The sequence below is a fragment of the Musca autumnalis genome, unplaced genomic scaffold (assembly GCF_047663935.1).
Source record: "Musca autumnalis isolate F117 unplaced genomic scaffold, ASM4766393v1 scaffold_1, whole genome shotgun sequence".
Lineage (NCBI taxonomy): Eukaryota > Metazoa > Arthropoda > Insecta > Diptera > Muscidae > Musca > Musca autumnalis.
In genome coordinates this window covers 250830390-250854314 of record NW_027411644.1, presented here as the reverse complement: position 1 = coordinate 250854314, position 23925 = coordinate 250830390, and the positions used below count along the sequence as shown (strand labels likewise).

General features: G+C 32.7%; 1 protein-coding gene and 1 long non-coding RNA gene across 5 annotated transcripts in view; one reads left to right on the top strand and one right to left on the bottom strand.

Annotated features, from left to right (window-relative positions):
- The window catches only part of Bicra (BRD4 interacting chromatin remodeling complex associated protein), a 370087-nt gene that overhangs the window by 115768 nt on the left and 230394 nt on the right, over positions 1–23925 (bottom strand). The window contains exon 2 of one of the 4 annotated variants that reach the window (XM_073960691.1): positions 20679–20731. The exons of the other annotated variants lie outside the window; for them this stretch is intronic. The gene's annotated coding sequence lies outside the window, so the exon portion shown is untranslated. The remainder of the gene's footprint in view (positions 1–20678; positions 20732–23925) is intronic. 4 annotated transcript variants of the gene reach the window in all.
- LOC141389329 (uncharacterized) overlaps positions 1–23925 on the top strand; it is an 89536-nt gene that overhangs the window by 13331 nt on the left and 52280 nt on the right. The gene's annotated exons all lie outside the window — the stretch shown is intronic.

Sequence of the window (23925 nt, the reverse complement as noted above, 5' to 3'; positions counted from 1 at the left end):
TTTTCAAAAAATAAATCCGAAAACCTAAAAACCCTTAAATTTTGACCTTTAACCCCGAATAATTTTTTTTGCACACATGGGACCGATGGGGACTTTTAGGACGTTGCTTCTAATGGCAAACCCTAGCTCTCCACCAAAATTCAGCTTTGTGGGAATTTTTGCTATTTCAATGTCTATTTTGACCGGACTATCAATCAAACGCATGCATACACCAAAGAGAAACAAACAATAGCAAAAATGTTCTGTTGTGTGTGTGTAGAAACTGTCAATGCGAAAAAGCTTTGTGCGTTTGTGTTTCTTTTTATTTTTATACCCTACACCACTATGTGGAAAGGGTATTATAAGTTTGTTTTGGTAAAAATTCATGTAACCCCGCGAAATATTCGTCGGAGACCCCCAATGTGGTATACCAATCTTCATATCTCGGCGAGATAAAGCGATTTTGATATGTGTGTCCGTCCGTGTGTCCGTTGGTGTACATGATAAGATAACAGAGTTACAGCCTAATATACCCTGTTATTTCTTGGTAGTGTAATCATAAACACGCTAGAGGTCGCAATTATAGCTTAATAATCACAAAATTTTGCACGAGGTAAGACTTTAGGTCGAAGTAGATGCTTACAATTTTGGATGATGATCTGATCATATTTAGTAAAATGGTAAAATGAAAAAAAAAATGATCTATATTTTATTTCCTGGAAAACATATACCGGCAAAGTTGACTACATATGGAAATAGATCTACTGATCTTCCCCCTGATGCAGAATCCACCAGAATCCCTAAAGTTACTTCTTACAACAAGTTTATTTTTTCCATAAAGAAATTTTGATATGTGGAAAGCTAATTCCCCGGGGTAAAGGTGTAGGGTATCACATGGTCGGCCCCGTCCGACTATAGCCTTGGATCACTTGTTTTCTATCCAGGGGCTGGTTTCTTGTTCTATGAAAAATATTTTCTTTATAATATTTTTCATTTGACAGTTTTTTCCTTTATAAAAGTTTTCATTTCACATTTTCATAGAAACAGAATTGATCCCCAGAACAAGGAACATTCAATATGGGAATATGTGGAATTTCTTGTGTTTTTGAAGAAATCTTCACTTTCGAACAGCTATTCATAGTACATTGATCCAAAACGTAAACAAACTCATCACATTACGAAGGCATCACTGAACACTGACGACGGCGTAACTTTATGCATATGTGAACGACATGTTGAACTATATTGTGAATCGTTCGTTCGTTGATCGTACGTTCGTCGACTGATTATAGTTCAGGGAACTATTGAACTATATCGACTGATCTAGTTCATACGCTCTATTCATTGAATCGTTCAATTGAACTAGTTCGTTCATGAACTGTACAGCTCTAATTTGTAATTCGAATTATTCCATTTATAATTCGAATTATTCGATTTGTAATACGAATATTTATAATTAGAATTATTCAATTTTAAATTCGAATTATTTTATTTGAAATTCGAATTATTCCATTTGTAACTGAATCATTTTATTTGTTATTCGAAAAAGCCAGGTATAAAATCAATACAAAAAATATTTGGTATTTTTTTGTTTCGAATTACAAATGAAATAAGTCGAATTTCAAATAAAATAATTCGAATTACAAATGGAATAATGCGAATTACAAATGAAATAATTCGAATTACATATGGAATAATTCGAATTACAAATAAAATAATTCGAATTCAAATGAAATAATTCAAATTACAAATAGAATAATTCGAATTACAAATAAAATAATTCGAATTACAAATGAAATGTTACGAATTACAACTAAAATGTTTCGAATTACATCTGCAAAATGTGTACTAAGCCGTTGGCAAACATTTTTTGTTAGCAAAATTACGACGAGTTTGTGGTGCACATGTTACCCAGAAAAAAATCATTACCACATAATGGGTTTAGAAGTACTTTTTGGTAGTTGTTACTACTTACAAAACACCCTACTAACCCATTATTTTAACAAAGGCATGTCGCACTGAATAACTAGTTACATAACTATGGCCACTAGAAGTTAAAAAATAAGCTAGAAAAAAAACATGTGTTATATTTTAGAACAGTTGAGGTGCAATTTGTTTTCAATTTCAACACATTCCTTATTTTTTTATTATTTTGCTCTCAGCTGGATTTGATCGTGTGAACTTCTGAGTTCTAGCTGTGTTCCTTCCGCTGTGCTACACGTACGAACATTAAGGATTGTTTAAACGCTTCCATGTGCCCCACCAAATGTTATTATACCCTCAGCGTTTATGCTAACGAAGGTATATACCGTTGCATACGGGCAAAATGTGCCACGTCGAAATAATGGTTTAGACCCCCAAGTACGTTTGGATGAAATCCGTTTCAGACAATTTGGTTAATACTTTGCAGATCATAATATTTCTACCAGACATACATAGATCAAGTTCGACTACATCGGTCCAATCCTTCGGGCAACCCCCCCCCACAAAATTTCTAAAAATTGCAGTTTAAGACCTCCTTTCGAACCTTTTTGACTTTTGTTGTAACAACTTGTATTCGCTGCCCCATTACCACGGTACAAGTTTTTTCGGGGGCAAGTCCATACTTCCTGAGAAAATGAACCGAAAGCTGTAAAAACCAGCTATGGCACCATGTGTAGTGGGTGGAACGCTCGATAACTTTCGAACGGATAAACCGATCCGGTCTAAAATTTGGCAGACGTAATATTTTGCGTAAAATTAAAACAAGTTCCAAGATGGGCCACGTTTTTGGCGTAGAAGTCCTTAAAAAATATTTTTAAAAATCCACGTTTTTTGACGTAGAAGTCCTTAAAAAATATTCTTTAAAAATCCACGTTTATTGGCGTAGAAGTTCTTGGAAAAATATTCCTTAAAAAATCCATGTTTATTGGCGTAAAAGTTCTTGAAAAAAATTAAAAACAACACGTTTTACAAAACCCATGTTTATTGTCGTAGAAGTTCTTTAAAAAATCCACGTTTTAAAAAATCCATGTTCATTGTCGTAGACTTACTTACTTTGCTAGCCCAACTAAGAAAAGATCTCCATTTCTCTCTGTCTATTGCTTCTCTTTCTGGAATACCGCTCCTTGTCATCCCTTCATCCACTTGTTTGCGCCATCTATTCTTTGGCCTGCCAATTCTGCGAGCACCGCCAAGCGCCTTTTTAGCCGGTTCATCATCGCTCATTCTTATGATATGGCCTAGCCAACGTAATCGTTGCATCTTGATACGTTTAACTATATTGATGTCGTTGTATAGCAGATACAGCTCGTGGTTCATGCGACGTCGAATTCACCGTCAACGCAGATTGGTCCGTAGATCTTTCGAAGAATATTTCTCTAAAACACACCAAACTGCTTACTTAAGCTAAAGTAGCATCTATTAGCCAATACAATTCTTCATTTTATTTCACAACTGATGTCATTAGTTGTGTTTACGGCGGTGCCGAGGTAGACGAAGTCTTTTACTACCTCAAAATTATAGGAACCAACTTCCACAGTTGGTCCGAGCTCAATGGACGCATTGCGCGTCGACGCCATTAACTTAGTCTTCCCGCCGTTTACCGCCAGACCCACTTTAGCAGATTCTCCTTCGACCTTCATAAAGGTATCAGTTACTTCTTTTACTGATCGTCCCATGATGTCTATATCATCAGCATAAGCAAGTAACATGTGACTATTGGTGTAGATTGTGCCACTTCTTTTGACGTTTGCCTCTCGAATAACCTTTTCCAGCAGGATGTTGAAGAGATCACACGAGAGGTTCTTTCCTATTTTACCTGAGGATCTCGTGTCAGTTAAAGTCATTTTACAAAGCCGAATGAGCTTTGCGGGGATACCAAATTCAGACATGGCCTGGAGTACCTTTGAACGTAGTGGGCTGTCGAAGGCTGCTTTATAATCGACAAAAAGGTGATAGGTGTCGATCTGCATTTCTTTGGTCTTCTCCAGGATTTGCCGCAGGGTAAATATTTGGTCAATGGTGGACTTGCCAGGTCTAAAGTCGCATTGGTATGGCCCAATTATCTCGTTGACCATAGGCTTTAGTCCTTCGCACAATATCCCTGACACGATCTTGTAGGCAATCGGGAGTAGACTTATGCCCCAATAGTTAGAGTATACAGTCTTATCTCCTTTCTTATGGACGGGGCACAGGATACTCAGGTTCCAATCGTCGGGTACTCGTTCTTCCTGCCAGATGGTGCTAACTAGCTGATGAATACACCTTATCAGCGTGTCGCCTCCGATTTTGAACAGCTCGGCTGGTAAGCCATCGGCTCCTGCTGCCTTATTATTCTTCAGCCGGTTCATTACTGTCTATACCTCATCTTGGCTGGGCGGTATACATTCAATGCCATCTTCTTGGATTGCATCTGTGGTATCTTCGTCGTCTTCGAGGGATACCAACAGGTTTGAAAAATGCTCTTTCCATATCCTGAGTACACTATCCGTATCAGTTACCAAATTACCTTGCTGGTTTCTACAGGAGGAGGTGCCTGTACCAAAGCTATCAGTTTGATGCTTCACTCTTTGGTAGAATTTTCGGACTTCATTCTGGCTCCTGTACATCTCGATTTTTTCACACTCCCGCTTTTCCATCTCCCTCTTTTTCCTGCGGAAAAGACGTTTCTGCTCTCTCCTTTTCTCCCGATATCTCTCTCGTGCGCTACGTTTGCTACGGATTGTAACGTAGCCCTATATGCCTCTTCGGTAGCAGCACGACAATCCTGATCATACCATGGATTCTTTGGTGGAGGTCTCTGTTTGCATGGAGTAGGCAATACTTTGCCATTGCGCTGATATGTTATCGGCATGAGGAGTGCTTTGATTAAATAATTGGGCTAGTTGAGTGGAATATGCTGTGGCTATCTGTTGTGATTGCAGCTTACCGATGTCTAACTTTCGTGTTGTGTCTGTTCGTACTTTGTTTGCTACGTTTAACCGGGTGCGTACCTTTGCTACAACTATGTAGTGGTCCGAGTCTATGTTTGCTCCACGAGCGCACATCCAACACGATCGATGAATGTCTTCCATCTATCACAACGTGATCAATTTGATTTCTTGTTTTCTGATCTGGAGACAGCCAGGTGCCCTTATGGATTGTCGTAGACGTACTTAAACAAATATTCTTTAAAATTCCAAGTTTATGGGGGGTAGAAGTAGAGTTGGCAAACTATAGTTAGTCCGAATATTGTTTTGATCGCGGTCGTAAAGATTGCTTCACATCGGACTCCATAGCAAAGTCCGAATATCGATAGTTTGCCAGCTATAAGTAGAAGTCCTTGAAATGTACCTCAAAAAATATTCTTCGATAAATCCACGTTTTTTGGTCTAGAAGTTCTTGAAATGTACCTCAAAAGATATTCTTCGATAAATCCACGGTTTACGGGCTAGAAGTCCTTGAAATGTACCTCAAAAAAATTCTTAAAAAAATCCACGTTTTTTGGGCTAGAAGTCCTTGAAATGTACCTCAAAAAATTCTTTAAAAAATTCGACGTTTTTGCGCTAGAAGTCCTTGAAATGTACCTCAAAAAAATTCTTAAAAAATCCACGTTTTTTGGGCTAGAAGTCCTTGAAATGTACCTCAAAAAATTCTTTTAAAAATTCCACGTTTTTGCGCTAGAAGTCCTTGAAATGTACCTCAAAAAAATTCTTTAAAAAAAATCCACGTTTTTGGGCTAGAAGTCCTTGAAATGTACCTCAAAAAATTCTTTAAAAAATTCCACGTTTTTGCGCTAGAAGTCCTTGAAATGTACCTCAAAAAAATTCTTTAAAAAATCCACGTTTTTTGGGCTAGAACTCCTTGAAATGTACCTCAAAAAAATTCTTTTAAAAATCCACGTTTAATAGCCTAGAAATCCTTGAAATGTACCTCAAAAGATATTCTTTAAAAAATCCACTTTTATTGGCCTAGAAGTCCTTGAAATGTACCTCAAAAGATATTATTTAAAAAAAAATCCACGTTTATTGGCCTAGACGTCCTTGTTTAGTTCTGTTCCTTTATCTGTCTGAGTCTTCCAGTTTTTACCATTTTCTACCAGAAAAGTGTTCCCTTACTTCAAAAAGCATACATTTATATGAAGGAAGTTCATTACTTTTACCATTTTTTACCACTTTACCATTTTAAAAAGTAAAGGAACAGACCAATTTATATCACACATTACTACAACGCCCTGGCAACCCTATACTTCACAAGCCAAATATAAACAACAATAATGCTCTGTCACTTGACATATTCAGATACATTTTATTGTTGGTTGTAAGGGATGTATAGAAAGAAAAAACAACGCCAAAGGAAACCCGTAAACACGACGCAACTGTGGAATTGAAACAAAAACCTAAAATGACAAATGAATGTTTGAATAAAGGAAGGTACGTATCCACACAATTAAATAACATTTTGTTGTAGATAGGTAACTAAACAACAAAATCCATAAATGTTAAACAGATTAAATGTAAACAAAATACAAATTTCAAGTGATAATCATTAATTAAAGGGAAATAAAATCACATAAAGGAAAAACAAAATGATTTGAATTTATTTTATTGGATTAGAGAAGCAGACAATAAGACGACTATTGACCACTTAACCATTGCCAATGACACAAGTTAAAGCATTTTATTATTTGTTATTGTGTCTTTTTATACGAGCATATCTATTTGTGGTATTAAGAAAACAAAATTTATATTCGAAGAGTTTATTTTGAAATGAGTGTTTTGGGAGCTGAGAGGAGAGAAAAAACACAACAAATGTTTCTATGATTTACTATAATTATTCAATGGGGAATTTTTTGAAATTGAAATGTTAGGAAGGACAGACGGTAATTGAAGTCAATTGAAGATAGCTTTGGGGGTACATAACGTAGTACATTATTCATAATTTCACAAGCAGACTAGTTTTATTTATATTATTAGTTAGTGATTTATGAGAAACTGTTGCAACTCTTTTCCTCTGGCAGCAAATGGAGCAGTGACCTAAAATACTTGTTTTTGTTTTGTTCCGTATAAATAATATAAATTAAGTAATGTTGGCAAATTAAAACTTTCACCATTCTAACCTTTCGGATGTTCTTTTCGATTCATTGAAAATATCAATAAAAATTAGCCTTAACAACTAAGAAGTCCTTGAAAAAATATTTCTTAAAAAATCCACGTTTATTGGTCTAGAAGTCCTTGAACAATATTCCTTAAAAAATCTACGTTTATTGGCTAGAAGTCCTTGAAAAAATATTCCTTGAAAATCCAGGTTTATTGGCCTAGAAGTCCTTGAAAAAATATTCCTTTAAAAATGCAAGTTTATTGGCCTAGAAGTCCTTGGAAAAAATTCCTTAAAAAAGTCCACGTTTATTGGCCAAGAAGTCCTTTGAAAAATATTCCTCAAAGAATCCACATTTATTGGCCTAGAAGTCCTTGAAAAATATTCCCACGTTTATTGGCCTAGAAGTCCTTGAAAAATATTCCTTAAAAAATCCACGTTTAGTGGCCTAGAAGTGCTTGAAAAAATATTCCTTAAAAAATCCACGTTTATTGGGCTAGAAGTCCTTGAAAAAAATATTCCTTAAAGAATCAACGTTCATTGGCCTAGACGTCATTGAAAAATATTCCTTAAAAAATCCACGTTTATTGGCCTAGAAGTCCTTTGAAAAATATTCCTCAAAGAATCCACATTTATTGGCCTAGAAGTCCTTGAAAAATATTCCCACGTTTATTGGCCTAGAAGTCCTTGAAAAATATTCCTTACAAATCCACTTGTATTGGTCTAGAAGTCCTTGAAAAAATATTCCTTAAAAATTTCACGTTTATTGACCTAGAAGTCCTTGAAAAAATATGCATTAAAAATTCATGTTTATTGGCATAGAAGTCCTTGAAAAAATACTCCTTAAAAAATCCACGCTTATTGGCATAGAAGTCCTCGAAAAAGTATTCCTTAAAAAATCCACGTTTATTACTGTAAAAGTCCTTAAAAATATCCTATAAAAAGCCACGTTTATTGGTGTAAAAGCTTTGAAAACATATTCTTTAACAAATCCACTTTTATTGGCCTAGTAATCCCTCACTAACAGTTTTTACGCATTGCTTTAATTCTACACTCAAAAAGATAATATACAAAGGTAAATAAATAAACCACAATTTCCAAGCGATAAGAAGCCAACGAACGGCAGACTACAACCCACCAAATCATTACTCAATCACAATCAGCAGCAGCAGCAGCACTTGAGTAATGTTTGTGATTGCGCCGATATTATCTTCAAAGTTGTCAATTTAATTGCGCTTTGGTTTTGTTTAATGAATACATTTTTCCACAGAGATAAGAAATCTCAAAGAGTAACACAGGCAAATTGATGTTTTTCTCTCTTCTTTGTGTGATTCCTCAATTCACCAGGTGAGTATTCTATCAATTATTTGCGTTTTCGCTTTTTATCTCTTCACTATAATAATACACCGCCGTTCAAAATAATTTGGCTATAGATTTGAAATTGCAATTGTGGAAAAAAACACAACAAAGAATTGAATCTAAAAAAATAATAATAAAACGTCAGGTTCATTGCCATTCAGTGTGACGTGTTATTGCTGCTGTTATATTTTATTTTGTTAATTGCTGTTGATATGCTGTTTTTATTGGCCTGGTTAGAATGGAGGATGATTGTGTTTGAGTGTGTTCCAGCTAACAAAAACAAATTTATATATTCTAGAATTTATCACATTATACTTTGACAGATATACTGTTCAATATTTGTTCAACACAGTTGATTGAACTTGCTAATAAGGGAACAAATGATAAAACGGCATGAAGACAGTTATCATTTTATAAATGAGTTAATAAAAAGTAAATAAATGGTAGAAACTGTTCTATTTCATTTCTGGTATACAATAACAAGTTTTAGGAATTAATGTTGATTACTTTATAATAATATTCTAAAAATCTATTGCTCATTTCCATTCACTGCATTTATGCATTTTCCATTAGACATTTTTTGAACATTTCCCTTCCTGTTTCGACCATTGAATTGTTTTTGCTATTTATTTGGTTTCTGTTTCCAGCAATTGTTTTTACCAGTGTATCAGCCGTGCAAATAGCGATTGGGATTTAAATCTTTTTAAAAAAAAATTAAAATTCGTGCCCAACGTGTTATAGAAGAGAAATGACAAGAAAACGAATATGAAAAAACATCCGCAGGATATGAAAGAAAAATTTGCGCTTTTGTCATTCTAACATGTGATTTTTACGAGTTTTTTTTTCTTCTTTTTGTTGCCAAAAACTGTTTATTACGCGTTCAACGGATCGATTCACTTTTGTGAAAGCCTTTAGCATTGCAGATTCAAATGTACGCAATTGTGGGGTCAATATGGTTGGAGATGCAAAAAAGTTTAGAAATTGGTGATTACCATAGGTTTGTCCACGTTTATTGTCGTAGTAGTCGTTGAAAAAATATTGTTTAACAAATCCACATTTATTGTCCTAGTAGTTTTTGAAAAAATATTCTTTAAAAAATCCACGTTTATTGTCCTAGAAGTCGTTGAAAAATATTCTTTAAAAAATCCACGGTTATTGTCCTAGAAGTCGATGAAAAATATTCTTTAAAAAATCCACATTTATTGTCTTAGTAGTCGTTCAAAAATATTCTTTAAAAAATCCACATTTATTGTCATAGAAGTCGATGAAAAATATTCTTTAAAAAATCCACATTTATTGTCTTAAATGTCGATGAAAAATATTCTTTAAAAAATCCACGTTTATTGTCTTAAATGTCGTTGAAAAATATTCTTTAAAAAATCCACGTTTATTGTCCTAGAAGTCGTTGAAAAATATTCTTTAAAAAATCCACATTTATTGTCTTAGAAGTCGATGAAAAATATTCTTTAAAAAAATCCACGTTTATTGTCTTAGAAGTAGTTGAAAAATATTCTTTAAAAAAATCCACGTTTATTGTCTTAGAAGTCGTTGAAACATATCTTTTAAAAAATCCACATTTATTGTCCTAGAAGTCGATGAAAAATATTCTTTAAAAAATCCACGTTTATTGCCCTAGAAGTCGTTGAAAAATATTCTTTAAAAACATCCACGTTTATTGTCTTAGAAGTCGTTGAAAAATATTTTTTAAAAAATCCACATTTATTGTCCTAGAAGTCGATGAAAAATATTCTTTAAAAAATCCACGTTTATTGCCCTAGAAGTCGTTGAAAAATATTCTTTAAAAAAATCCACGTTTATTGTCTTAGAAGTCGTTGAAAAATATTTTTTAAAAAATCCACATTTATTGTCCTAGAAGTCGGTGAAAAATATTCTTTAAAAAATCCACGTTTATTGCCCTAGAAGTCGTTGAAAAATATTCTTTAAAAAATCCACATTTATTGTCCTAGAAGTCGTTGAAAAATATTCTTTAAAAAATCCACATTTATTGTGTTAGGAGTCGATGAAAATATTCTTTAAAAAATCCACGTTTATTGTCCTAGAAGTCGTTAAAAAATATTATTTAAAAAATCCACATTTATTGTCTTAGAAATCGATGAAAAATATTCTTTAAAAAATCCACGTTTCTTGCCCCAGAAGTCGTTGAAAAATATTCTTTAAAAGATCCACGTATCTTGCCCTAGAAGTCGTTGAAAAATATTCTTTAAAAAATCCACGTTTATTGTCCTAGAAGTCGTTGAAAAATATTCTTTAAAAAATCCACGTTTATTGTCCTAGAAGTCGTTGAAAAATATTCTTTAAAAAATCCACGTTTATTGTCCTAGAAGTCGTTGAAAAATATTCTTTAAAAAATCCACGTTTATTGTCCTAGAAGTCGTTGAAAAATATTCTTTAAAAAATCCACGTTTATTGTCCTAGAAGTCGTTGAAAAATATTCTTTAAAAAAATCCACGTTTATTGTCCTAGAAGTCGTTGAAAAATATTCTTTAAAAAATCCACGTTTATTGTCCTAGAAGTCGTTGAAAAATATTCTTTAAAAAATCCACGTTTATTGTCCTAGAAGTCGTTGAAAAATATTCTTTAAAAAATCCACGTTTATTGTCCTAGAAGTCGTTGAAAAATATTCTTTAAAAAATCCACGTTTATTGTCCTAGAAGTCGTTGAAAAATATTCTTTAAAAAATCCACGTTTATTGTCCTAGAAGTCGTTGAAAAAATATTCTTTAAAAAATCCACGTTTATTGTCCTAGAAGTCGTTGAAAAAATATTCTTTAAAAAATCCACGTTTATTGTCCTAGAAGTCGTTGAAAAAATATTCTTTAAAAAATCCACGTTTATCGTCCTAGAAGTCGTTGACAAATATTCTTTAAAAAAGACATGTTTATTGTCCTAGTAGTCCTTGGAAAATATACTTTAAAAAAGACATGTTTATTGTCCTAGTAGTCCTTGGAAAATATACTTTAAAAATCCACGTTTATTTCCTAGAAGTCGTTGAAAAATATTCTTTAAAAAATCCACGTTTATTTCCTAGAAGTCGTTGAAAAATATTCTTTAAAAAATCCACGTTTATTGTCCTAGAAGCCGTTGAAAAATATTCTTTAAAAAATCCACGTTTATTGTCCTAGAAGTCGTTGAAAAATATTCTTTAAAAAATCCACGTTTATTGTCCTAGAAGTCGTTGAAAAATATTCTTTAAAAAATCCACGTTTATTGTCCTAGAAGTCGTTGAAAAATATTCTTTAAAAAATCCACGTTTATTGTCCTAGAAGTCGTTGAAAAATATTCTTTAAAAAATCCATGTTTATTTTCCTAGAAGTCGTTGAAAAATATTCTTTAAAAAATCCACGTTTATTGTCCTAGAAGTCGTTGAAAAATATTCTTTAAAAAATCCACGTTTATTGTCCTAGAAGTCGTTGAAAAATATTCTTTAAAAAATCCACGTTTATTGTCCTAGAAGTCGTTGAAAAATATTCTTTAAAAAATCCACGTTTATTGTCCTAGAAGTCGTTGACAAAAATTCTTTAAAAAAGGCATGTTTATTGTCCTAGTAGTCCTTGGAAAATATACTTTAAAAATCCACGTTTATTTCCTAGAAGTCGTTGAAAAATATTCTGTAAAAAATCCACGTTTATTGTCCTAGAAGTCGTTGAAAAATATTCTGTAAAAAATCCACGTTTATTGTCCTAGAAGTCGTTGAAAAATATTCTGTAAAAAATCCACGTTTATTGTCCTAGAAGTCGTTGAAAAATATTCTGTAAAAAATCCACGTTTATTGTCTTAGAAGTCGTTGAAAAATATTCTTTAAAAATCCACGTTTATTGTCCTAGAAGTCGTTGAAAAATATTCTTTAAAAAATCCACGTTTATTGTCCTAGAAGTCGTTGAAAAATATTCTTTAAAAAATCCACGTTTATTGTCCTAGAAGTCGTTGAAAAACATTCTTTAAAAAATCCACGTTTATTGTCCTAGAAGTCGTTGAAAAATATTCTTTAAAAAATCCACGTTTATTGTCCTAGAAGTCGTTGAAAAATATTCTTTAAAAAATCCACGTTTATTGTCCTAGAAGTCGTTGAAAAATATTTTCTAAAAAATCCACGTTTATTGTCCTAGAAGTCGTTGAAAAATATTTTTTAAAAAATCCACGTTTATTGTCCTAGAAGTCGTTGAAAAATATTCTTTAAAAAATCCACGTTTATTGTCCTAGAAGTCGTTGAAAAAATATTCTTTAAAAAATCCACGTTTATTGTCCTAGAAGTCGTTGAAAAAATATTCTTTAAAAAATCCACGTTTATTGTCCTAGAAGTCGTTGAAAAAATATTCTTTAAAAAATCCACGTTTATTGTCCTAGAAGTCGTTGAAAAAATATTCTTTAAAAAATCCACGTTTATTGTCCTAGAAGTCGTTGAAAAAATATTCTTTAAAAGATCCACGTTTATTGTCCTAGAAGTCGTTGAAAAAATATTCTTTAAAAGATCCACGTTTATTGTCCTAGAAGTCGTTGAAAAAATATTCTTTAAAAAATCCACGTTTATTGTCCTAGAAGTCGTTAAAAAAATATTCTTTAAAAAATCCACGTTTATTGTCCTAGAAGTCGTTGAAAAAATATTCTTTAAAAAATCCACGTTTATTGTCCTAGAAGTCCTTGAAAAAATATTCTTTAAAAGATCCACGTTTATTGTCCTAGAAGTCGTTGAAAAATATTCTTTAAAAAAATCCACGTTTATTGTCTTGGAAGTCGTTGAAAAATATTTTTTAAAAAATTCACATTTATTGTCCTAGAAGTCGTTGAAAATATTCTTTAAAAAATCCACGTTTATAGTCCTAGAAGTCGTTGAAAAATATTCTTTAAAAAATCCACGTTTAATGTCCTAGTAGTCGTTGAAAAATATTCTTTAAAAAATCCACGTTTAATGTCCTAGTAGTCGTTGAAAAAATATTCTTTAAAAAATCCTCATTTATTGTCCTAGAAGTCGATGAAAAATATTCTTTAAAAAATCCACGTTTATTGCCCTAGAAGTCGTTGAAAAATATTTTTTAAAAAATCCACGTTTAATGTCCTAGTAGTCGTTGAAAAAATATTCTTTAAAAAATCCACATTTATTGTCCTAGAAGTCGATGAAAAATATTCTTTAAAAAATCCACGTTTATTGCCCTAGTAGTCGCTGAAAAATATTCCTCCAAAAAAAAAACACGTTTATTGTCATAGCAGTCGTTGAAAAAATATTCTTTAAAAAGCCACATTTATTGTCTTAGTAGTCGCTGAAAAATATTCTTTAAAAAATCCACGTTTATCGTCCTAGAAGTCGTTGAAAACTATTCTTTAAAAAATCCGCGTTTATTGCCCTAGAAGTCATTGTAGAATATTGTTTAAAAAATCCACGGTTATTGTTTTGATAATCCCTGAAAGATATTGTTTAAAAATCCTCGTTTACTGGTTTGATAATTCTTTAAAAAAAGCCACGTTTATTGTTTGATAATCCTTGAAAAATATTATTGAAAAATCCACGTGTGTTGGCCTGGGGTATAGGAAAGATATTATCTAAAAAAACCCTATTGCTATGTACGCCTTTGTCAATAAAGTCGAAACTATTCACAACATTTACGGTTGACAAGACACGTATGTTGTTAACTCTGTCTTTCTGGATGTTCGTCAATTTTTAAAGGCATTTTACGTATGTTGTTGACTGATATGTCTGGGAGGGAGGAGTTGAAGCAACACACAAAAAAATGCTCAAACATTTTTTTGTCCATTCTCTGATTCTATGTATTTTTTCGGAGACTGACTATCATTCTTTTCTTTGTATCCTTTGATGGCCGTTTGAATGGTTATTGTATTTTTTTCCGATTGCTGTCCGGTCGGTCTGTTGTAGTGGAGCTCTTTTTGTGAACAATTAATTGGCCACTTTTTATGCATTCTTCATTCCCAGAAATTGTATCTTTTCTTTGCCGTCCGTATTCATGACTGCCAGAAAAAAACATTAACGAAAAACAATGGCAAGAAAAACATGTGTGTTGTTCCCAAACGAAGAAGTCTTGGTAAGAGAAGAATTGCATTCTCAAACAAGCATAAATATAAATCTGATTGATGTTTGAAGATTGTGACTGGTGAAAAAATAGCTGTTTGAATAACATTTTTTTCAGTAGTCTGTGAATTTTTGTTTCTCGTATTTGAAGTTGTTTAGACTGTTTTTTCTTGTTGTATAAATGTTATGTGACATTTATTAATGTGTTTCTGGGAATCTGAATTGGAATATAACGGTGATTTGTGAATATGTGTTATTTCTAATAAAGGATTTTTATGAAGCAACAACACAAACTTTTAAAGAATATTTTGTCTGAACTACTACGCTAATAAACGTGGATTTTTTAAAGAATATTTTTTGTCAATCACCACTGGGACAATAAACGTGGATTTTTTTAAAGAATAAAAACCTGGATTTTTGGAGAATATTTGTCAAAGACCACTAGGCCAATAAACGCGGCTTCAGGAATATTTTTTCAAGGACCTCTGGGCAAATAAACCTGGATTTTTAGAGGATATTTTTCAAAGACCAATAACCGTGTATTTTTAAGCAATATTTTTTCAAGCACCATTAGGCATATAAATGAGGATTTTTTTAAAATAAGCAGCATTGGGCCAATAAACTTTGGGTCTTAAAGAAATTTTTTTAAGGATCAACAAGGCCAGTAAACTTGGATTTTTATAGAATTTTTTGAAGGATCCAGTATGCATGGATTTTTAAGGCATATTTGTTCAAGGACCACTAGGCCAATAAATGTGGATTTTTTAAAAACATTTTTACAAGCACCACTGGGAAAATAAACGTGGATTTTTTAAACAATATTTTTATAAGCACCACTGTGAAAATAAACATGGATTTTTAAAAAATATTTTTACAAGCACCGCTGAGAAAATAAACGTGGATTTTTTAAATATTTTTACAAAGACCTCTGAGAAAGTAAACGTGGATTTTTTAAATATTTTTACGAAGACCTCTGAGAAAGTAAACGTGGATTTTTTTAAAAAAAAAACATTTTTACGAAGACCTCTGAGAAAGTAAACGTGGATTTTTTTTAAAAAAACATTTTTACAAGCACCACTGGGAAAATAAACGTGGATTTTTTTAAAGAATATTTTTACAAGCACCACTGGGAAAATAAACGTGGATTTTTTTAAAGAATATTTTTACAAGCACCGCTGGGAAAATAAACCTGGATTTTTAAAGAATATTTTTACAAGCACTGCTGGGAAAATAAACGTGGATTTTTTTAAAGAATATTTTTACAAGCACCGCTGGAAAAATAAACGTGGATTTTTTTAAAGAATATTTTTACAAGCACCGCTGGGAAAATAAACGTGGATTTTTTTAAAGAATATTTTTACAAGCATCACTGGAAAAATAAATGTGGAATTTTTTAAAGAATATTTTTATAAGCACCGCTGGGAAAATAAACGTGGATTTTTTTACGAATATTTTTACAAGCACCACTGGGAAATTAATCGTCGATCTTTTAAAGAATATTTTTGCAAGCACCACTGGGAAAATAATCGTCGATCTTTTAAAGAATATTTTTGCAAGCACCACTGGGAAAATAAACTTGGATTTTTTTAAAGAATATTTTTACAAGCACCACTGGGAAAATAAACGTGGATTTTTTTAAAGAATATTTTTACCAGCACCACTGGAAAAATAAACGTGGATTTTTTAAAGAATATTTTACAAGCACCACTGGTAAAATAAATGTGGATTTTTTAAAGAATATTTTTACAAGCACCACTGGAAAAATAAACCTGGATTTTTAAAGAATATTTTTACAAGCACCACTGGGAAAATAAACGTGGATTTTTTAAAGAATATCTTTACAAGCACCACTGGGAAAATAATCGTCGATCTTTTAAAGAATATTTTTACAAGCACCACTGGGAAAACAAACGTGGATTTGATAAAGAATATTTTTACAAGCAGCACTGGGAAAATAAACGTGGATTCTTTAAAGAATATTTTTACAAGCACCACTGGGAAAATAAGCGTGGATTCTTTATACAAATTTTTTACAAGCACCACTGTGAAAATAAACGTGGATTTTTAAAAAAATATTTTTACAAGCACCACTGAGAAAATAAGCGTGGATTTTTTAAAGAATATTTTTACGAAGACCACTGGGACAACAAACGTGGATTTAAAAAAAAAAAAAAAAAAATACAAGCACCACTGGGAAAATAAACGTGGATTTTTTAAAGAATATTTTTACAAGCACCAATGGGAAAATAAACGTGGGTTTTTTAAAAAATATTTTTACAAGCACCAATGGGAAAATAAACGTGGGTTTTTTAAAAAATATTTTTACAAGCACCAATGGGATTTTTTAAAGAATATTTTTACGAAGACCACTGGGACAATAAACGTGGATTTAAAAAAAAAAATTTACAAGCACCACTGGGAAAATAAACGTGGATTTTTTAAAGAATATTTTTACAAGCACCAATGGGAAAATAAACGTGGGTTTTTTAAAAAATATTTTTACAAGCACCAATGGGAAAATAAACGTGGGTTTTTTAAAAAAAATTTTTACAAGCACCAATTGGAAAATAAACGTGGGTTTTTTAAAAAATATTTTTACAATCACTTCCGAGACAATAAACGTGGATTCCGGAATAATTTTTCAAGAACCTCTAGGCTAATAAACCTTTATATTTTTAGAGAATATTATTCAAGGACGACTATGCCAATGAACGTGTATTTTTAAGGAATATTTTTCAAGGACCCCTAGGCCAATAAACGTGTATTTTTAATTAATAAACCTTTTTCCTATGGAATATTTTTTCAAATACCACTAGGCCAGTTAACGTGGATTTTTTAAGAATAAACTTGGATTTTTTTAAGAATATTTTCAAGGAAGACTGGGCCATAAACGTGGATTTTAAGGGTTATTTTTCAAGGACTATTAAGCCAATAAATGTGGACTGGATTTTTTAAGAATATTTTTCAAGGATCACTAGGCCAGTTAACGTGGATTTTCTTAGGAATATTGTTTCAAAGACCATTAGGCCAGTTAATGTGGATTCAGGAACATTTTTTTAAGGTTCTCTAGGCTAATAAAGCTACTTTTAGGGAATATCGTTTCAAGGGCCTCTAGGTCAGTTAACGTGGATTTTTTTAGCAAGTACCACTGGGCCAATAAACCTGGATTTTTTTATACCCTCAGCCTTTAGGCTAAGGAGGGTATATACACTTTGATACGATAAAAATGTGCCTTCGTAATATTTTCCCCAAACTTAATTTAAGTTCGAACATGAGCTACATCGGTCCACTCCTTCCGGTACCTCCCCTACAAAAGTACAAAAATGTTCGGAAAGTTTGTGCGCACGATAACTCTTGAAGGTAGTGACCAATTTGGTCCATACTTTGTGTAGCGTAAACTTTCTACCAGAGTAATATGAGGTTCCAATATAGTGTCAATAGGTCCAATGCTTCGGGTACCTCCCACACAAAATTTCGGAAAAGTTCAGTTTAGGGCCATCTCTCGAATCGTTTTGATTTTTGTTTTAGCAACTTGTATTCACTGTCCTCCATACGACGGTACAAGTTTCAAGTCCATACTTCCTGAGAAAATAGCATGAAAGTTGCAAAAAAACCCCTATGACACCGTGTGAGGTGGTTGGAGCGCAAAATAACTCTCAAACGGATCTGCCGATTCGGTCCAAAATATGGCCTTCGTAATATTTTGTCCAAACATAGTTTAAGTTTAAAAATAAGCCATATCGGTCCACTCCTTCAGGTACCTCCCCCACAAAAGTTCAAAAATGTTCGGAAAAATTGTTCGTACGGTAACTCTTGAAGGGAGTGGCCGAATTGGTCTATACTTTACACATCCTAATATATTTACCAAATTGTGATTCTAGTTGTGCCACTCTTGATGTTTCACTAAGAGTCCTTACGTTCCATTGTCCAATCCTAATCCTTTTCCGAGTTCCAATATTCGTCAACGTTGAAGGGGGTTCATTTTCTCTTACTCATTCCATGACTTAAAATCATTGTGCCACAATAAACCTCTATATAAAACTCTTGTAGAAGCCCTATGTTCCCAAGTGGAATAATAAAGGAAATAAAAAAAAAAAATATATTTACCAGATATAGATCAGGTTCAAATATAGATCAGGTTCCACTTCATCCGGTACCTCCCACACAAAATTTCGGATAAGTTCACTTTAAGACCTACCATCGAATCACTTTGATTTTTGTGGAAGCAACTTGCATTCGCTGCCTCAATTACGATGGTAAAAGTTTTTTGAGGGGCAAGTCCATACTTCTTGAGCAAACAGCCCGAAGAGTGTAAAAACCCCCTATGGCACCATATGTTGTGGCTGGAGATCCACTTCCATAACGGTCAATGTCGATCCATTCCTTTTAGTATCTCCTCCGCAAAACTTTTGATCTTTAATCCTAATCAACATTTTTGTCTCTTCAAACGCCCAAAATTTTTAAAAAAATTTAGGGGTTTTACGTATTTTGGGAAAAATTTTTTCAAAATACACAGGCTGAGGGTATATCTCTGTCGGCGAAGCCGACTGATACTTTTTTTTACTTGTTAAAGATTATTTTTAAGGACCACTAGGCCAATAAACATGGATCTTTTAAGGATTATTTTTCATGGACTATTAGGCTAATAAACGTGGAAATCTGTTCATGGCCAATAAACATTTTAACTCCCCCTAATTTGTTCAATAAGTTATAACCGTGTCTCTAACCATAACACTGGCGGTTATGAAATCAACAAATACCCTTTGCAACATGTACGAAAACATAACCTCATAATGGCTTTGTAATCCAGGATGGTTAATCAAACATTTACAAATTTTGTTTGTTAACTTCGAACAACAACAACAACAACAAACATGCATAGATGTAACAAGTATGTTGTAATACCAACATTTTACGTTTACAAAAGAAATATTATTAGATTTATTTTTCTCTATTTCCGTAACATTATCCTGCGTTATGTGTCTACGGGGTATCCTTGTTAAGCGGCGATTTCCTATTTTTGTTTGTTACATTTCTATTGTCGATGAGATAAATTGTTAGAGGTTTTGTTGTAATTTGACTGAAAAAGGATATGTTTCTTCCTCTCCCCCTTTTTATATTGCTCCTTTCACCAATACGCTCTCAGTTTCAATTCTAGTTAATAAATTTCTCTCATTCTCATTCCCTCTCTCATTAAAATTATATTCTCAAATGTTTTTGTTGTTCTCTCTCTCTCAAACCAAAAATAAGGACAAAGTCCTTAATATGTTGTTATGCCTTCGTTTTTGTTTTCCATTAAAATGTGTGTATGCGTTTATGTTTACATATGTATGTATTTAAAAAAAACACTGCTCTCATTGATAGCTACTCGTTTTTATGGCTGTCATTTCAGCTACATTTATGGTTACCAGATGTAAATGAATCCTTGTTTCAAACATCGTTGTAGAATATCTCTCGTTGGAAGTGTGTGTGTGTGAGCCTTTGAATTATAGATTTTATTGTACATACACAAACCAACTTCCTTGTTGATATGCAGAATGTGTCTTCTCGGGGCATTCTAAACTAGACGAGCAGAACACACAGAAGCCTATGTGGACTGCATGGTTGACTGACTGGCTGCCTCCGACTGGCTATCCTTAACATTTAACATTGCCATCGTTTGTGTTTCGAATACTAATCACCAATTGAAAATAATGACATTTTGTAGGACTGTCACATCCTTCCTAAATGTATCGTGTGTACATATGACAATTGTATAAGACAATGAACAAGAAGATGGAGATGCGGGAAGAAACAAGGAATAAAAGTAAAGGCAATGGGGGTCTGTCAGATTGCAGGCAAAATTTTATTAGGAATTCTAAACAGGAACACGTGCGTGGGATTGTAGAAATTGCTCACGTTTCACTTCTCTTATGTCTTTGTCACTGACATAATTTGATGACAAGTTCTTATTCTTCCCCAAAAGTCAACATAAAAATTAAATCCTTTCTGGCATATTTGTATGCAGATGGAATATTGCCTGATGTGTGACATCACTTAGAGGGATTATTTATGATTAGGATATTTGTTAGAGAGAGATTTAATTAAGAATTCCCTTTATTTCAAGTGTGAAAAACAGATGTTTATTAGGTGTGATACACAGTTTTCTTTAAAACCGGTACTCACATGATCTAAAAGTTCCTTTTTTATTTGGATTTCCAAATAATTTTATACACAAAAATAGCAATACCTATAATTGTACTCACATAAAAATATGTTTAATTAAATATTATTCGCAATTGATATCCCATTTGTTTACCTGAAATAAAGAGAATATATTAATTATACATTGCAATGGAAGGTCAAATGAAAATTTATGAAAATTAAAATGTGATTTTTGAAAAAAATAATGTATACATAGCTATAATAGTCTGTCTGAGTAAAGAAAACAGTTCGACTCTCACTTCACACAAAATATTGTACAGTTATTTTCTAATATAATATTTTTGATTTTTGTGATTAGCCTGTAAGCTTCATCATACCCAGCAAAAAACGTAAAACTACTTACTTCACTACTTACATAGTACTGTGGTACAGAGCATGTGTGTCCGACTACAAATCCTAGGATTGTGTCTTCAATAGGGTTATAACTTTTTTACAACCTCATATGCCTGTGTCATATAAATTATCTATATGAGATTTTTTGACAAATTTTTGAAGACATTATAAGCAGAAATATAAATGAAAATAAGATTTGAGCCACAGAACATAGCCAAAGCGGCATAACAATTTATTTCTCACTAAATTTATCGCCATATGCAGGAAAATAATTTTAAAAAGTGAAATTCTTTTAAAATCAATATTTTTAAAACGTTGAAAACTACTAGATTCGCTTAATTATGGCGTATTCTAGTCGAATCGACAAAAATATTCCCTTTTTGGGCATAACTATGGAAATAAAAATTTGTGAAATTGGGGTAAGGGACAAACTCCGCACGGAATTTTTGTTCATGATTGCACTGATAACCAGCATGTCAATTAAAAGTGTGCAGGAACTTTTTCAATATTTAAATGGAATTAATGTTATTATAGTAAATAATTCGTGCAACATCTAAGCCGATAGCTTTTATGGTCAGTGCTTTCATAATTTTCTTTATTATAATTTATAATTATAGTAAATATTTTTTAAAATAAAAAATCTATATAAATAAAAATCAAATGTCATTCGTTGGTAATGGCATCAGTTGAGAACGGCTGGACCGATTTGGATAATTCTTTCTGTGCGCCATAACCCGTCTTAGGTTTTTATAAAAAGAACATTTTTTTAAATTTAAATTGTCAGGGAATGTACAGCGATGACCCCCGGTGAAAATCGGCTGCATATTTTGTTGGATTTCGGAAGGGGCGGGGAACTTATCATATACCCTATTTCTTTAAAAATGCTATTTTTACAATAATTACTAATGTATCGGTTTGGAAATTAATTTACAAGACAATTGTTGTTGTGTCTCCGCCCTTACTAAAGAGGGTAGATTATCTCCTATATGCCATATTTAAAAAACGCCATATCTTTATCATATCGGGGCCTAAAGATCCAACCACGCCTACTTTTTTTAAAATATGTTATATCTCCACAACTACTAAACCCATTTCCATAAAATTTTAAACGCTACATGTATATGCCAAACTTATTATTATATCGGTATCAGCATTAATTTTGGGAGGCAATGGGGTTGTGTCTCCCATCCAAGGTATATATGTGGAGCCAAAATCCACGGACCACTTTTTTAAATATGTTATATCTTGAAAACTGATGATCACGCCTACTCTTTTCAATATATTGTTTCTCCAAAACTATCATGAAATTTTGAGAGAATGTTCAGGAATGTTCAGTGGTCAAAAATGCAATATATTTGTAGTTGAATTTCGGGGACCTATCGTTTTATAATCGCTATATATGTAAACTCATGAGTGCATCGGCTTGGAAATTAATTTTCGAGACAATGGGGGTTGCGACTCCGTTCTTTCTTGGTGCCCGAAGTCCTGAACACTTTATAAGTACATTATATCTCGAAAACAAACGAAACTATTTTCATGAAATTATGTGGAATGTGCCGTGGTACGTGTATTCATGGATTTCGAAGGTGACGCGCCATCTCCCCTATTAAGAAAAACTATATACAGTCTGTCGCAAAAGTTAGTATACACCGTTGAAACCAAAATGTATTAGGGATAAAAAGCACAATAACTTATTGAAAACAACAAAAAATTAGTTTTATTTGAGAGACACGAAGGTCGTCTTCGGTAATAACAATTAAAAGTGCGCAATATTTGCATACATTAGCAAATGTACGGTTCGAATCCAAAAAAGACCAAAATTTATATCGCAAAAGTTAGTATACAACGGAGAATCCTCGTGGAACTGTTTAAAAAATTCTTGATATTTTTGAACAAAATGAAACTAAATTTGTACTTAAGATCATAAAGAGTATATTAATTGGTTTTAATGGCAGTTATAGTACTTATAGTGACAAGTCCAACGAACACTGGATCGTAAAATCCACAAAAATTAGTCATCTACAAATACAACAACTGTAGCGACAAAATTCCGAGTGTAATGTCCTGTTTATGAATTCTAAAGTCATGAAATGCTCAGAAAAGCTCTAAAGTTTCAATATGGGGTGATCTTGATCGAGTTTCGACTTGTCCTTTTTGAAAAAAACGGTAATTTCTTGAAGGAAACCTATACTTTTGAGGCCGCTGTCCTTTTGAAACATGCAATTATCCTTAATCCTTACACATAAGGACCTTCCTTTTCAGTTAATTTTCTTACAAATAATGTCCCTTTTCACTTTCCCACCAAAAATAAATAGTAGGAGAATCTCAAGTTCTGGTGTAAGCCCTACAGTGATACTCCACCACCACAGAAGGATATGATAGCTAATTTAACATTTTAATACAGAGCTTTCTCTGCTATTATAACGCATGGATTGTGCAAAAACGTTCTGAAAAGCTGTGTTCGCTTCACTTAGGACTAAAATACAACTAAATGGATCAGTTAGAAGTAGTTCAGTAGACATTAGTAGTACATTAGACACTAGGGACACGAGAAGAATGTCCGATACTGCTAAAAGGCCGGTAGGACATTATAACTGTAGGGCTTACAACAGACTTTGAGGTTCTCCTACTATTTTCTTTTGGTGAGAATATGAAAAGTAGCAACATTTGTGAGAAAATTAACTCAAAAGGAAAGTCCTTATGTGTAAGGATTAAGGATTATTACATGTCTCAAAAAGACAATGGCCTCAAAAGTATGGGTTTCCTTCGAAAAATTCCCGTTTTTTGAAACAGGACAAGTCGAAACTCGATCAAAATCATCCCATATTGAAACTTTAGAGCTTTTCTGAGCATTTCATGACTATAGAATTCATAAACAGGACATAACACTCGAAATTTTGTCGCTGTAGTTGTTGTATTTGTGGATTTTACGATCCAGTGTACGTTGGACTTGTC